The sequence below is a fragment of the Lycium barbarum genome, chromosome 5 (assembly GCF_019175385.1).
Source record: "Lycium barbarum isolate Lr01 chromosome 5, ASM1917538v2, whole genome shotgun sequence".
In the NCBI taxonomy this organism is placed as follows: Eukaryota; Viridiplantae; Streptophyta; class Magnoliopsida; order Solanales; family Solanaceae; genus Lycium; species Lycium barbarum.
The window spans coordinates 112470029-112485638 of record NC_083341.1 but is presented as its reverse complement, the minus strand read 5'-3'; the positions used below and the strand labels follow the sequence as shown (position 1 = coordinate 112485638).

The following is a 15610-nucleotide window of genomic DNA, read 5'->3' as shown; positions in this document are numbered from 1 at the left end:
TTAAAAATGTGTGCTTGCATAATTGATTTAAATTAGTGAACTTATTTAGTATTTAATTAGATTGATTAGTCAATAGGAGGGACATTATTGCAAATTTATTTTTAATTGTTTTAGTTATGGCCACAATTGAATTAATCAATTCACGGTTAAAGCAATTGGGGTTAATTATGCAAAATTAGCCTTTTTATGGCCTTAATTGAAATGGACAAATTCATTTGGCTCAAATTAATTGAGCTCATTAGTGTAATTTAACTTTAATTAGCTAGTTAAGCCAAATAGGGCCATAATTGAAATAATCAATTAGATTAAAATCAATTAAGGTTGTATTTGCAAAGTTGAACCCATTTACGTAACTAGCCGATTTTAAATCAATTAATCAGAATTATGTCTTAATTAGGTTATAATTGGAATAGTATGGTTAATAATCAACCATTTTAAACTTATTCAATTTACCCACCTTACCCTTTATACGTGTATATACATTAAATATACATATATATATAGATATATATATATATATATATATACACGTGAAATGGCCATCCTCATTTCTTTGTAACTCGCAATCCTCACCCCTTTTCTCTCTCTCTTTCCCTTTCCTTGCAAACCCTGAAGCCGCCACCTACACTCTCTCTTGCCAAAAATGGTATTTTCACAAAGGACACAAAGGTTGCACAGCTTTTGCATAACCATTTGAGTGAAACAATTAATGTTTCTACTTCAAATCCGCTTCTCTCACACCAAACACGATAATAACCCTTCTCTTTTTACCTTTTCTTTTAAATTTTAAGTCAAACATGCGATTCTCTAAATTTCTATTGTTGTATTTTGTTTATATTTACTCAAACTCAAATCTCATTGGTCAGGAGTGAATCAGTTGGATCGAAGAAAACAAGGCTCAAATCGAGCCATTCATTGTTGATCTAGGTTGATCTATACCATAGGTTTTGTTTACAAAGGTTAATGTATGAAGAGATCTGTTTGTCCCACATCGGTACTCTTAAGTTTCTTTACAATTTTGGGGTTCTATATCTCCAAGTTGAAAAAAAGGGAACAGATGCGAAAAGCCCCAAATTTTAAGTAATAAAACTTGAGATTAAGGCTTTCCTAGTCAAAATTTTAAAACTTCGCTTTTAAGAGTTAAGTTCTCTAGTTTCAAAATTTTAATTTCTTTTTGTTGTGTGTGTTCGGCTGAGCTTGATTTTGGAAGCGCAAAGAAGGCTCCAAGCCCATTCTTTCTCCGGTTGCACCCCAAAAAGGTAATTTTTTTATCTTGTCACTGCTTTTACTTTAATTTCTTGCTTAGTTTAAAAAATAGTTTAATCATGTGCTGTTTAGTCTGATATTGCGTTGATGATGTGGATTAGTTATGTTGTTAGTTTGATGCAATGAAGTGTTCTGTGTTTATTTTAAGATGCTAACACAACTGTGTTTTACTTATTTCCATATTATATTTTGTTCAAATGATCAATGTAGAAAGGTGTATCTGTACTTAATGGTATAGCTTAAGGTTTGCTTGGTTGTCTGTTGTTCTTGAAGGATTGATTCAAGTTTATCATTTATGGTCAGTATGTGTTAACCTGTTCTTTTGTTTTACTTATTAAAACCATGATCACATAGGGTAAGATAAAAGTAAGATGATCAAGAGGTTTCTGGACTAAGTTAAACAAAAAAACAAAAAAGGAAGGCTGAAGCTGATGTTTAAAGTCCTGTTTTGCTTAAAATAATTTGAAGTGATGGGGTAATTGATGTGTGAAATCATGACATATTTTAAAACAAGATCAGTAAACATTATAAATGTCTAGTTATTTTCAGGACAAGATGTTTGTTAGTTAAAATGAGGGTTAGCTTAGCTGCCTGGGATTCTGGATATGCAATTATCTTGCCAAATCTTTTTGCCTTGAATACATGATTTAGAGAAGCTCTTTTAGGATCTGTTTGTACTACCAACTTGATTGATGTAACCTTATTTTTAATAGACTGTCAATGATCACTTTGGATCATTGAACTAAGTGTATATTGAACCTGTTTGATAACTTGTTGGCAAGTCTATAATGGTATTTTACTGGGAGTATGTTGTTGTTTATCTTATCTGTCAGCTCCCCTATCTTACCAAAACTGTCTTGGCTTGTTTTCTTCATGTTAAAATCAACTTCAAATAGACCATGATAGCCTATGGGGACTCTGTGATGGCCAAAGGATTAAAAAGCATCTCATGACTAAATTTCTAGACTCAGCTAACTGCAAGGCCAGTTTGTTGTCACTGACTAGGAATTTGACTTGGTTGGATTATAAGAATATCAAGCCACTTGTGTGTACATGCCAAACCATAAGTCACTTGGCTTGGTAAGACTTTTAAAGGCACCTTAGGATGGTGATTGAGAAGAGTCAAGTATAACTTGGTTCATAGTATCTTTCCCCTAAATAAAAGGTGCCATGGCATGCCTTTGGGTCTATGGGATGTGTGTTTGGTCATGTTCATGCCTTTGGATTGCTATTTTTGTTATTGGATCAAAGGTTGTAATAAAATGAATTTGCTAAGTGATAAAATATGGCTAGCACAGTTAAAGGAGAGGAACTGCCCACCTAGGATCACTGATTCCCAAAATAAGGAAAAAAATTAGATAGGTTGAAATCTGAAAATTTTTACTTTTAAATAAAATGTTAAGTGTAAGGCATTAGATCTATTTGAATACCTTTTGTTATCCCCCTCTTTAAAAATCTAGTTGAAACTGGATGTCACAGTTGTTTCTCACAGTTGTTTCTTTTCTTTCTTTCATCTCACCTAAGTCATAGTGTATATGTATCCTGTGTATCTTTTCTGTATACTTTCTCCTATGCTATTGAGTTTAACTGAAGCCTAAAGGGGTCATCCCTGTATTGTCTACAGTCTCTTGAACTTGTTAAAATCCTAACTTGTTTGTGGTATATCTGCTTGTTTAATTGTAAGCTTCATACTCTCTGTGATCTATTGATATGATGAGCTCTTTGCCATGGCTTTTGTTTTCTCCTTGTTTGGGTTTGACTCATTCAGTGAATATTCACCTTCCATTTGACATTGTCCAGAATTATGAGTAGTTGAGGAGCATAGGTTGACTCCCTATGTTTGTGTCACGACCCAACTAGGGGCAGTGACGGGTACCCGCGGCTAACCACCGAGCACCACTCGTTCTACTACTCATCATACTTATTAAACATTCTTTTACCAAATTCATACTCAATCATAAGAAAATTCATTTTTCCTTTGAGAACACAAATACTTTTATATACATAAGCCTCTCGGCTGTCAAAATCATAACATACGCATATATACATATATTCAGTAGTAATCTCGTGAGACCATATAACCCACACTACATATCTACGAGCCTCTACTGGAGTGCTAAACATAAGGACGGGACAGGACCCCGTCATGCCCAAATTATACATGTGCACAAAAGAATAATCACAAGCACCTCCGAACAATGGAGTGCTCTCAAATCAGCTGCTGGCTCCTATGATTCTGGATCAGGATCACCTCCCTGTCTACCTGTGGGCATGAACACAGCTTCCAAATAAAACGGACTTCAGTACGAACATTGTACTGAGTATGAGAGGCATAAACAATAAAGATACGCCAATGAGATAGTGAAAGCATCAATAAGGACCAACTATATATGACTGTCACTTATAAAAGAAATGACATATGCTGACTTACTCATAATCATCATCATATCATGTATGCAATAATATATAAGTCGCCCGTCCATGTAGGTACGGTGTGATAATGTATAACCTGCGTCCAGGCCTCCCGCGTCCGGGGTATAAGCTACCCACTATAGTGGTGTGTATATCTGCCCGTCCATATAGGTACGGTGTAATATCATCAACATATACTCATCATAATGCATGTATAATAACTCCAAGATAGCTATGCTTTATCGAGGTGACATAAGGTCGTGAACCCCTGATTCTATTATGGACATCTATAAATATCCTGCCTCACCTTGAAGGAAATAGTATATAAGGTGAGTGTATACAATAACTGACATCCTTAACTTAATAGTATTCTGCCTCACCTTGAAGAGAACATATGTATAAGGTGAGTGAATACAATAGTGAGATCATTAGCTCAACGGTATTCTGCCTCACCTTGAAGGAAATAGCACATAAGGTGAGTGTGTACGACAACCAATAGCATTAACTTTATAGGAACATCATATCATGAACTCTGGAATCTTTAGACTCAAGCTTATCATCATCATTATTTGGGCTCGTAACATATTTCTTATCTCATATAGCGATTCATGAACATGGACTATTGGCTTTCCGGAATGTAGGAGATTCATGGTGAAGAAAGAAGAATCATACCATCGGATTCATGCCATAGAAAGAAAGGACTAGCCTCACATACCTTTTACGTTTAACTAATCTATCTCTTGCTTGTTCTCCTTTGATGCCCACGTTTCTACCTTCAAGAGAAGTCGCATTAACATTAGCTAAGCGATTATAAGAATGTGCTTACTAAAGTTAAAGAAAATTGGGCAGCATTTCCTTCGTTTATACAACTTCCTCCATATTCCATATCAACTCCCAAACATCCGTAACATCATTCATAATATTATAAATAACAATCATCATTTATCTACATTATCCACATTTCACAATTTCACTTCAATTTTCCCATAATCATGGTCATAATTCACTATTACGTTCTTGCACATATAATGCTCATTCCATGTTTTAAATGTCATTCATAATCTACTTACAATCACAACATATCCATATTCATGATTCATTCCAAACTACTATTCAACCATGACACTATTCACTCATTCATGACCCACTTCATATATCTTCTACAATCCAATTGTTTCAACTTTCAATTACTTTAAATAACATGTAAATACCATGAATCTTATCTTAGATGGTGTAGGAATAAGCTTTGAGTGGTATTCCTCTTCTTGTACCAAAACCCTAGTTCACTTCTCTTGAAATTTCATGGCTTAGATGACTTTAATGTGCTTCACACTCTTGATTTTTGTTGGTTGATGAAGTTGATCTTCAATTTCACTTGGATTCTTGTATATGAAGGGTTTGGAAAGTTCTAGAGAATTCTTGAGTTGTGGAGAAGAAAAATGAAATGAAATAAATGTGATTGGGTCTCTTATTTAAAACTTGAAATCTGTCCCGACGTCATTATACGAACACTTCTACGGTCCGTATAAATTTATACGGTCCATATAAGTGACCGTAAAACTGCTTCAGTGACCATCCATTCTGTGTCAGTTTAACAGCACATTATACGGGCCGTATAATTTTATACGGTCCGTATAAGTGACCGTGGAATCACCACCTCAACAACTTCATTCTGTGACACTCCTACGGTCCATTATACGGGCCGTATAACATTATACAGTCCGTATAATCGACCGTATAACTCACCTTTTCATTGATCTTTTTCTTGTCACTTCATTTGATCTCCAATCCATAAGGAACCTTCTTAGCACTTGTTTATCACCTCATTAATGATCTAAGAGACGTTATAACTCTTCTCCTAAGCACCATTTAGTCATCATTAACTCATTACTCATAATTTCTTCCGATACATATCGTATGCCCTGCCTTCTCTCGGCAAACTTTCTCCTCTTATCTCAATTGCCTTTGAAATCATAATTAGGGTCTTCTAACGTCATTCCTTTCTTATTAAAATATCAAATACTTGTATTCTTCGTTAGTTCACTGTACGTAAATGGGGAATTTTTCGAGGTGTAACATTCTTCCCCCCTTTTGGAACATTCGTCCTCGAATGTTAAGCTCTCGGGAATTCTACGAAATTTTTTCCTGAGTTTCCCCTGTAATATGGCACTACCATCCTGTCACAACAACCCATAATATCATTGCCTCACAGGGCCACAACATAATAGCAACATAAATTGGCCACACACGACCAAAAGCATGAAAAGAAAACATACATACCTTATAATGTTAGTGTTTCATTTTGAACCTCTCCTGGGGGTTGGAATAAGTGCGGATATGTGGATTTCATTTTCTCTTCCGCCTCCCAAGTCATTTCTTCTCGGTTGTTGTTTCGCCATAAGACTTTGACTGAAGCTACTTCCTTATTTCGAAGTCTTCGTACTTGCCTATCTAAGATGGCAATGGGCACCTCTTCATATGCTAGCCTCTCTGTCACTTGCACATCACCTATTGGAACAATTTTCGTGGGATATCCAACACACTTGCGGAGCATCGAGATGTGGAAAACTGGATGAACCGATTCAAGCTATGAAGGCAAGTCCAATTCATAGGCTACATGACCCACCTTGCGGATAATTTTATAGGGTACAATGTATCTAGGACTTAACTTTCCTTTCTTGCCAAACCTCATCACCCCTTTCATTAGCGACACTTTCAAAAATACCCAATCATCAACCTGAAATTCCAAGTCTCGCCGGCGATTGTCTGCATAAGACTTTTGGCAACTTTGTGCTGTCAACAATCGATCTCGAATCGCTTTGACCTTTTCTACCACTTGCTGAATCAATTCTGGGCCTATCAACTGTACTTCTCCTATTTCAAACCATCAAATTGGAGACCTGTACGTCCTTCCATATAGAGCTTCGTACGGAGCCATTTGGATACTCGAATGATAGCTATTATTATATGCGAACTCAATCAGAGGTAAATGGTCATCCCAGCTACCACCAAAGTACAGAACACATTCTCTTAGCATATCTTCCAAAGTCTAAATAGTACATTCGGCTTGCCCATCTGTCTGCGGATGAAATGTCGTGCTAAGCTTCACTTGGGTACCTAGACCTTCTTGAAAAGACTTCCAGAACTTGGCTATAAATTGTGCTCCTCTATCTGTGATAATGGATAGTGGAATACCATGGAGTCGCACAATCTCCTTGATATACAACCTTGCATAATCTTCAGCCGAGTATGTGGTTTTGACAGGGAGAAGATGAGCTGCTTTCGTAAGTCTGTCCACGATCACCCATATGGAATCATACTTGCCTCGTGAACGAGGTAACCCTACAATAAAATCCATATTGATCACTTCCTATTTCCAAGTAGGGATTTCCATTGCTTGCAGTAATCCTCCTGGTTTTTTATGTTCGATCTTTACTTGTTGGCAATTTGGACATTGCGCTACAAATTCTGCTATGTCTCTCTTCATGCCATCCCACCAATATATCAATTTGAGATCATGATACATCTTTGTTGCACCTGGGTGAATAGAATAACGAGAATAATGGGCTTCTTCTAGAATCCGTCGGCGCAATTCTGCCACAATCGGCACACACAACCTGCCTCGGTATCTGAGAATTCCATCAATGGAAACATCAAATGGGGACTTCTCTTTTCCATGAGATTTATCTCTGTAATGGCACAATTGAGGATCTTCATACTGGCGCTCTTTTACTTCCATATTTAGGGATGAATTTGTGAGATCATTAACACTAACTCCTGCACTACCTGAATCGATTAGACGTACTCCAAGATTAGCTAGCTGGTGAAGCTCATGAGCCATTTCTTTCTTTTCCGGTGGAACTTCACATAGGCTACCCATGGATTGGCGGCTAAGCGCATCGGCTACTACATTCGCTTTTTCGAGGTGGTACAAAATATTCACATCGTAATCTTTCAATAACTCTAACCACCGCCTCTGCTGCAGATTTAACTCTTTTTGTTTGAAAATGTATTGAAGGCACTTGTGATCCGTATAAATATCGACATGCACACCGTACAAGTAATGTCTCCACATTTTCAATGCATGAATAACTGCAGCTAATTCGAGATCATGGATTGGATAGTTCTTCCCATGTTTCCGCAGCTGTCTCGAAGTATATGCAATAACTCTACCGCGCAGCATTAACACGCATCCTAACCCAACGCCGGAAGTGTTAAAACTGGAGCTGAGGTTAATCTGCCCTTCAACTCTTAGAAGCTGCGCTCACAAGCATCATTCCACAGAAATTTAGCTGACTTCTGGGTTAATTTCGTCAATGGGGCTGAAATGGAGGAAAATCCCTCTACGAATCTTCTATAATAACCTGCTAATCCCAGAAAACTACGGACTTCTGTAGGCGTCGTAGGCCTTGGCCAAGTCTTTACAGTTTGAATTTTCTGAGTGTCAACTCGAATACCATCATCCGAAATAACATGGCCCAGAAATGTTACAGAATTCAGCCAAAACTCACACTTTGAAAATTTCGCATACAATTCTCGGGCTCGAAGAATTCCAAGAACAATTCGTAAATGATCGGCATGTTCTGATTCTGTGCGAGAATATACCAGAATATCATCAATGAATACTATCACGAATAAATCCAAGAGTGGCCGGAATACATTATTCATCAAATTCATGAACACTGCCGGAGCATTAGTCAATCCAAATGACATCACCTGGAATTCATAGTGGTCATATCTTGTTCTGAAAGCTGTTTTGGGAATATCTGCTTCTCTAACTCTCACTTGATGATAACCCGACCTCAAGTCTATTTTAGAGAACCACTTGGCACCCTGTAGTTGATCAAACAAATCATCAATTCTTAGGAGAGGATATTTGTTCTTTATCGTCACCTTGTTCAACTGTCTATAGTCGATGCACATTCGTAGGGAACCGTCTTTCTTCCTCACGAACAAGACTGGTGCTCCCCACGGTGATGAACTGGGTCTAATAAACCCCTTCTCAAGCAAATCTTTCAACTGTGCCTTTCGCTCTTTCAATTCTGTCGGAGCCATCCGATAAGGAGGAATGGAAATAGGCTTGGTATCCGGCAACACATCAATAGCGAAGTCAATTTCTCTTTCTGGAGGAAGGCCTGGAAGTTCGTCTAGAAATTCATTCACTACCGGAACAGATTGGAAAGTTGGCGACGTTGCTTCGGTATCATGAACTCGGACTAGGTGATAAATATAGCCTTTAGCTATCATCTTCCTTGCCTTAAGGTAGGAAATAAACCTACCTCTCGGAGATGCTGTATTACCCTTCCATTCAAGCACGGGCTTTCCCAGAAATTGGAATCGAACTACTTTCAATCGGCAATCAACATTAGCATAGCACGAGGCCAACCAATCCATACCCATAATTACATCGAAATCTAACATTTCCAGCTCAACTAAATCAGCTTTAGTCTGGCGGTCACATATCACAATTACACAATCTTTGTATACTTGTCTAGCTATCACGGGATCACCAACCGGAGTAGATACCTCAAAGGGCTTAATTGGCTCGGGTTTCACCCCAATACGACCAGCAACATACCGAGTAATATAAGAGAATGTAGAACCCGGATCTATCAATGCATACACATCATGGGAAAACATGGACAATGTACCTGTAACCACATCTGGGGAGGACTCGAGATCCTGTCGACCGGCTAAAGCATAAATGTGGGGCTGAGTGGCACCTGAAGTAGATGCTCCCCCTCGGCCTCTACCTCGGCCTGCTGGAATCTGAGAAGTCTGCCCTACCGGGTGCACCGAAGAAGAACCAGCCACTGATCCTGTGGGCTGAACCCAAACTCTACCACTCATCGACGGGCAATCTCGCATCATATGCCCAACCCGGCAGCAGGCATAGCAAGCATCCGAACCTTGGCGACATCGTCCAGAATGTAATCTACCGCACTGGTTGCATTGCGGTACGGGGGGTCTTCCCTGGCTATAATCTACCCCAAACTGAGAATCTGGGGCCCTCGAACTCTGACCCTGTCCTGAACGAAAGAAGCGATCAAATCTCCTACCTGTGAATCGCGGAGGTGCACTAGTCATTGACTGGCCTGAGTACCTAGAATGTGTCTGCCTTGATCCCCCTCTATAAACACTGCCTGTCCCCATAGATCTAGCCCTTTTTCTTTGCCTTCTATGTGGTTGCGGTCGTTGTCCTTCTAAATTTTGGGCATGGGCTTGTATTCGGGAAATATCCATCCCATATTGCAACGAAGCCGTCAAACAGTCCTTGAACAAATGTGGCCTAAGCCACTCACAAATCTATGTACCCGATATCCCATGTCGGCCACCATAGTCGGGGCATATCTAGCCAAAGCATTAAATTGCAGGTTATACTCCCGGGCACTAATATTTCCTTTCTTCAAATTTAGAAACCTATCCGCTCTAGCTCGGCGGACCTCGGGTGGCAAATAATGGCGAATGAAAGCATCTACGAATTCTTGCCAAACGGGAGGAGGCGCATTCTCTTTTCTCGATGCTAGCCAATTATTATACCACAATACCGCCACATCTCGAAGTCTATAAGATGCCAACTCCACAGATTCAGTCTCGGAGGCATGAATAATCTTCAATGTCCTCAACATCTCATCAACGAAACCTTGCAGGTCTTCATCCGGCTTTGACCCGAAAAACTCCGGAGGATTCAGACTCATAAAATCACGGGCTCTGGTACTAGCTGACCGATCACTTGGGCTCGCATTCTGCCGCTGTGCCTGGGCGGCAACCAACTGTGTCAATAAGTGAATAGCTTCGGTCATTTGTTGATCCGAAGTAGCCGGTGGAGGAACTGGAGGCATAGGAGTTGGAGCTGGAGCTGAAGCCCCTTCTTGTTCCTCGGTAACAGGTGGAGTAAAAGAAGCATTAGATGGAGCCTCATTATGTGATTCACCCTCATCTACATTCATTGGCGGCTCTCTTTCTGGCCGTCTTTTCATCGTAGTCTTGCCCTTCTGGGCGGCTTTAGCCTTTCCCTTTGGCAGCATTTCTGAAATTACAACACACTATTAGGGAGGATAAAATCTTATACACGGCTCTATCGCACGATCTCATAAGAAGAAAGATGGTCATTTTTTTCCTAAATGCCCTGTAGCCTCTTGTTTATTAGTGTGGCGCACAACACACCAGAAACAAGACTCTACTGGACACGGCTCGCAGACACTTCCTAGGACTGAACTGCTCTAATACAACTTTTGTCACGACCCGACTAGGGGCCGTGACGGGTACCCGGGGCTAACCACCTAGCACCACTCTTTCTACTACTCATCATACTTATTAAACATTCTTTTACCAAATTCATACTCAATCATAAGAAAATTCATTTTTCCTTTGAGAACATAAATACTTTTATATAGTTAAGCCACTTGGCTGTCAAAATGATAATATGCACATATATACATATATTCAGTAGTAACCTCGTGAGACCATATAACCCACACTGCGTATCTACGAGCCTCTACTAGAGTACTAGACATAAGGACGGGACAGGACCCCGTCATGCCCAAATTATACATGTACACAAAATAATAATCACAAGCACCTCCGAACAATGGAGTGCTCTCAAATCAGCTGCTGGCTCCTATGAGTCTGGATCAGGATCACCTCCCTGTCTACCTGTGGGCATGAACAAAGCGTCCAAAGAAAACGGACGTCAGTACGAACATTGTACTGAGTATGAGAGGCATAAACAATAAAGATACGCCAATGAGATAGTGAAAGCACCAATAAGGACCAACTGTATATGACTGTCACTTATAAAAGAAACGACACATGCTGACTTACTCATAATCATCATCATATAATGTATGCAATAATGTGTAAGCTTCCCGTCCATGTAGGTACGGTGTGATAATGTATAACCTGCGTCCAGGCCTCCCGCGTCCGGGGTATAAGCTGCCCACTATAGTGGTGTGTATATCTGCCCGTCCATATAGGTACGGTGTAATATCATCAACATATACTCATCATACTGCATGTATAATAACTCCAAGATAGCTATTCTTTATTGAGGTGACATAAGGTCGTGAACCCCCGATTCTATTATGGACATCTATATATATCCTGCCTCACCTTGAAGGAAATAGTATATAAGGTGAGTGTATACAATAACTGACATCCTTAACTTAATTGTATTCTGCCTCACCTTGAAGAGAACATATGTATAAGGTGAGTGTATACAATAATGAGATCATTAGCTCAACGGTATTCTGCCTCACCTTGAAGGAAATAGCACATAAGGTGAGTGCGTACGACAACCAATAGCATTAACTTTATAGGAACATCATATCATGAATTCTGGAATCTTTAGACTCAAGCTTATCATCATCATTATTGGGCTCGTAACATATTTCTTATCTCATATAGCTATTCATGAACATGGACTATTGGCTTTCCGGAATGTAGGAGATTCATGGTGAAGAAAGAAGAATCATACCATCGGATTCATGCCATAGAAAGAAAGGACTAGCCTCACATACCTTTTACGTTTAACTAATCTATCTCTTGCTTGTTCTCCTTTGATGCCCACGTTTCTACCTTCAAGAGAAGTCGCATTAACATTAGCTAAGCGATTATAAGAACATGCTTACTAATGTTAAAGAAAATTGGGCAGCATTTCCTTTGTTTATACAACTTCCTCCATATTCTATATCAACTCCCAAACATCCGTAACATCATTCATAATATCATAAATAACAATCATCATTTATCTACATTGTCCACATTTCACAATTTCACTTCAATTTCCCCATAATCATGGTCATAATTCACTATTACGTTCTTGCACGTATAATGCTCATTCCATGTTCAAAATGTCATTCATAATCTACTTACAATCACAACATATCCATATTCATGATTCATTCCAAACTACTATTCAACCATGACACTATTCACTCATTCATGACCCACTTCATATATCTTCTACAATCCAATTGTTTCAACTTTCAATTACTTTAAATAACATTTAAATACCACGAATCTTACCTTAGATGGTGTAGGAATAAGCTTTGAGTGGTATTACTCTTTTTGCACCAAACCCTAGTTCACTTCTCTTGAAATTTCATGGCTTAGATGACTTTAATGTGCTTCATACTCTTGATTTTTGTTGGTTGATGAAGTTGATCTTCAATTTCACTTGGATTCTTGTATATGAAGGGTTTGGAAAGTTCTAGAGAATTCTGGAGTTGTGGAGAAGAAAAATGAAATGAAATAAATGTGATTGGGTCTCTTATTTAAAACTTGAAATCTGTCCCGACGTCATTATACGGACACTTATACGGTCCGTATAAATTTATACGGTCCGTATAAGTGACCGTAAAACTGCTTCAGTGACCATCCATTCTGTATCAGTTTAACGGCACATTATACGGGCCGTATAATTTTATACGGTCCGTATAAGTGTCCGTGGAATCACCACCTCAACAACTTCATTCTGTGACACTCCTACGGTCCATTATATGGGCCGTATAACATTATACAGTCCGTATAATCGACCGTATAACTCACCTTTTCGTTGATCTTTTTCTTGTCACTTCATTTGATCTCCAATCCATAAGGAACCTTCTTAGCACTTGTTTATCACCTCATTAACGATCTAAGAGACGTTATAACTCTTCTCATAAGCATCATTTAGTCATCATTAACTCGTTACTCGTAATTTCTTCTGATACACATCGTATGCCCTGCCTTCTTTCGGCAAACTTTCTCCTCTTATCTCAATTGCCTTTGAAATCGTAATTAGGGTCATCAAACGTCATTCCTTTCTTATTAAAATATCTAATACTCGTATTCTTTGTTAGTCTATTCACTGTACGTAAGTGGGGAATTTTCCGAGGTGTAAAAGTTTGCCATTTGATAATAGCTTACCTATGTGTTTGACTTGAGTAGTTTGAGTTTAAGTATGCCTTAGTTTAGGATTGATATTGTTGTCTAAAGATTGCAAGATGATTAGGATATTGATAACTAAAACAAGTGTAAAGTTTAGATTGAGTATACACATATATGTAGTGATATACATTGATACTAGTGAAACAATTAGGGATGGCAAAGTGAATATAAGAGGACTATACTTGAGATATGTGCTTGATACACACATCACCTGCGTATATCAGCGGTATACCATTTGTATATGAGGATATTTTGGCATAATTAAGTAAGTATAAGGGAGTAGAATACTCTTTGGCTTGAATACTTGTCAAAATCTAGAATTTGGAAGGTGTTTGGGCTTGGCCCATTCCAGTAGTGCAAAAACAGGTCATAATATGCTTCTTTCCTTTTCTTCTATACGTTGTATGTATACATTAATGATAAGATCAGCGTGTATATTTTCTAACCGGGTTTCCTTTGTTCTATCTCCCTCCTCCACTGCATGGCCATTTGGGTCGACATAAAACCCATCTGTTGGACCAAAGGCCCTACAGGCGTTTCTTTCATGATGCGATCGAGTCCGATGCAAGGAAAAAGGAAGCAAGTATTATAAATATATAGAAGGCCAAGGCATGGGTGAAAATGGCCAATTTGGAGTTTGGTACACCTCAAATCTATCTTTCTCTTTATCTGTTTTGATGTCATTTTATTTGTTTTAATTAAACATTGTGTGTAAACAGCTTGTAAAAACTCACATGATATTGGAATCAATTATGGTTTGAACTAGTCGTCTTAGGATAACGGTGCTTATGTCGTTTAGTAGACCTCTAAGTCTGCAAACAATTTTCAAATGGTTTTTAAGACTTGAAGAATAATCAAACGAGTTCAAAAAATAACCAAAAGATTTCAAAAAGAATCCATGGTCCTGACTTTCTTTTCTAGACGAACTAAGTTGGATTTTATTAAAAAAATAAAATAATAGAGGTACGTTTACAAAACTAAAAATGCTGGATTTGGAAAAAGGATTAATATGGAATGATTTTGGGTCAAATAAAACCAGATTTTGGGAGTCAAAGCCCACCAGAACTTGCGTTTTTAGAGCCAAGTCCCAATAATAAAATTGATAAATTTTGGGCCAAAAGCTCACTAAGTTTTCCTCCAGAAATACTAATTGATGGACCCAGCCCAAATGGAATTTTCAGAAGATGGGATAACAGGCCTGGGTTGAAGCCCAAAAAAATTGAAAATTCGTTTATGAAGTCACGATTTGGCCCAAGCCTAGTTGAAGTATAAATTTTATTTCTTCTTTACACACTTGTCTGAAAAAATGCCAAATAAACATAGTTAGACTATTTTGTAAGTTAAAACGATTTCAAAAATAGAAGTTGGAATACATTCATGATTATAAAGGTTTTAAGTGAGACATTCTAACGTAGTGTAAGTTGACTCGAGACCAAGTATGGATTAAGCATGAACAAAGAGGATATATACTTACCTATGTATACCTTGCAAAAACCAAAAAAATATTTTGTATTCGTTCTTTACAAATAAAATATATACTATCCTTAGGCGTAAAAGGAGTTTATTCTTATCCGAATATTATAAATCCGAACCTAAAGTACCCATATATAAGGGGAATATATTCAATTTTTTCCAAAATCAAATGATATGCAACAAATGACAATACTTTTAAATGCGGAAATTAAACACTTAATAAGCAGTTCATGCAAATACTCATGCATTGGAATTCGAAGGTCAACCGTATAGTACAGATCCTTAATACTAGGGTACTAACATCTTTCCTAGGGGATTACCAGAACCCTTAAGATTATGAAGGTTTTTTCACGGTGTTTGAATAAACTCTTCACCACTGGTTTTCCTAATTTCCTAAAAATTAGGTGGCGACTCTTTTAAAACAAAGTCCGAAAGAGCACCAACAAGTTCGAAGAAGCTTTCTGAGCGCTAACCCCGCCCGCAAAATGCCAACCGTAACAATATATACTATTATCGAATCATGAATAAA

The 15610-nt window shown here is 38.2% G+C and overlaps 1 long non-coding RNA gene across 1 annotated transcript; it reads left to right on the top strand.

Moving 5' to 3' along the window:
• Positions 1–567: 567 nt before the first annotated feature.
• Positions 568–14370, top strand: LOC132642615 (uncharacterized). The gene is made up of 2 exons (XR_009583273.1): positions 568–1259; positions 14133–14370. It is a non-coding gene; the product is annotated as an uncharacterized LOC132642615 (long non-coding RNA).
• Positions 14371–15610: the final 1240 nt, after the last annotated feature.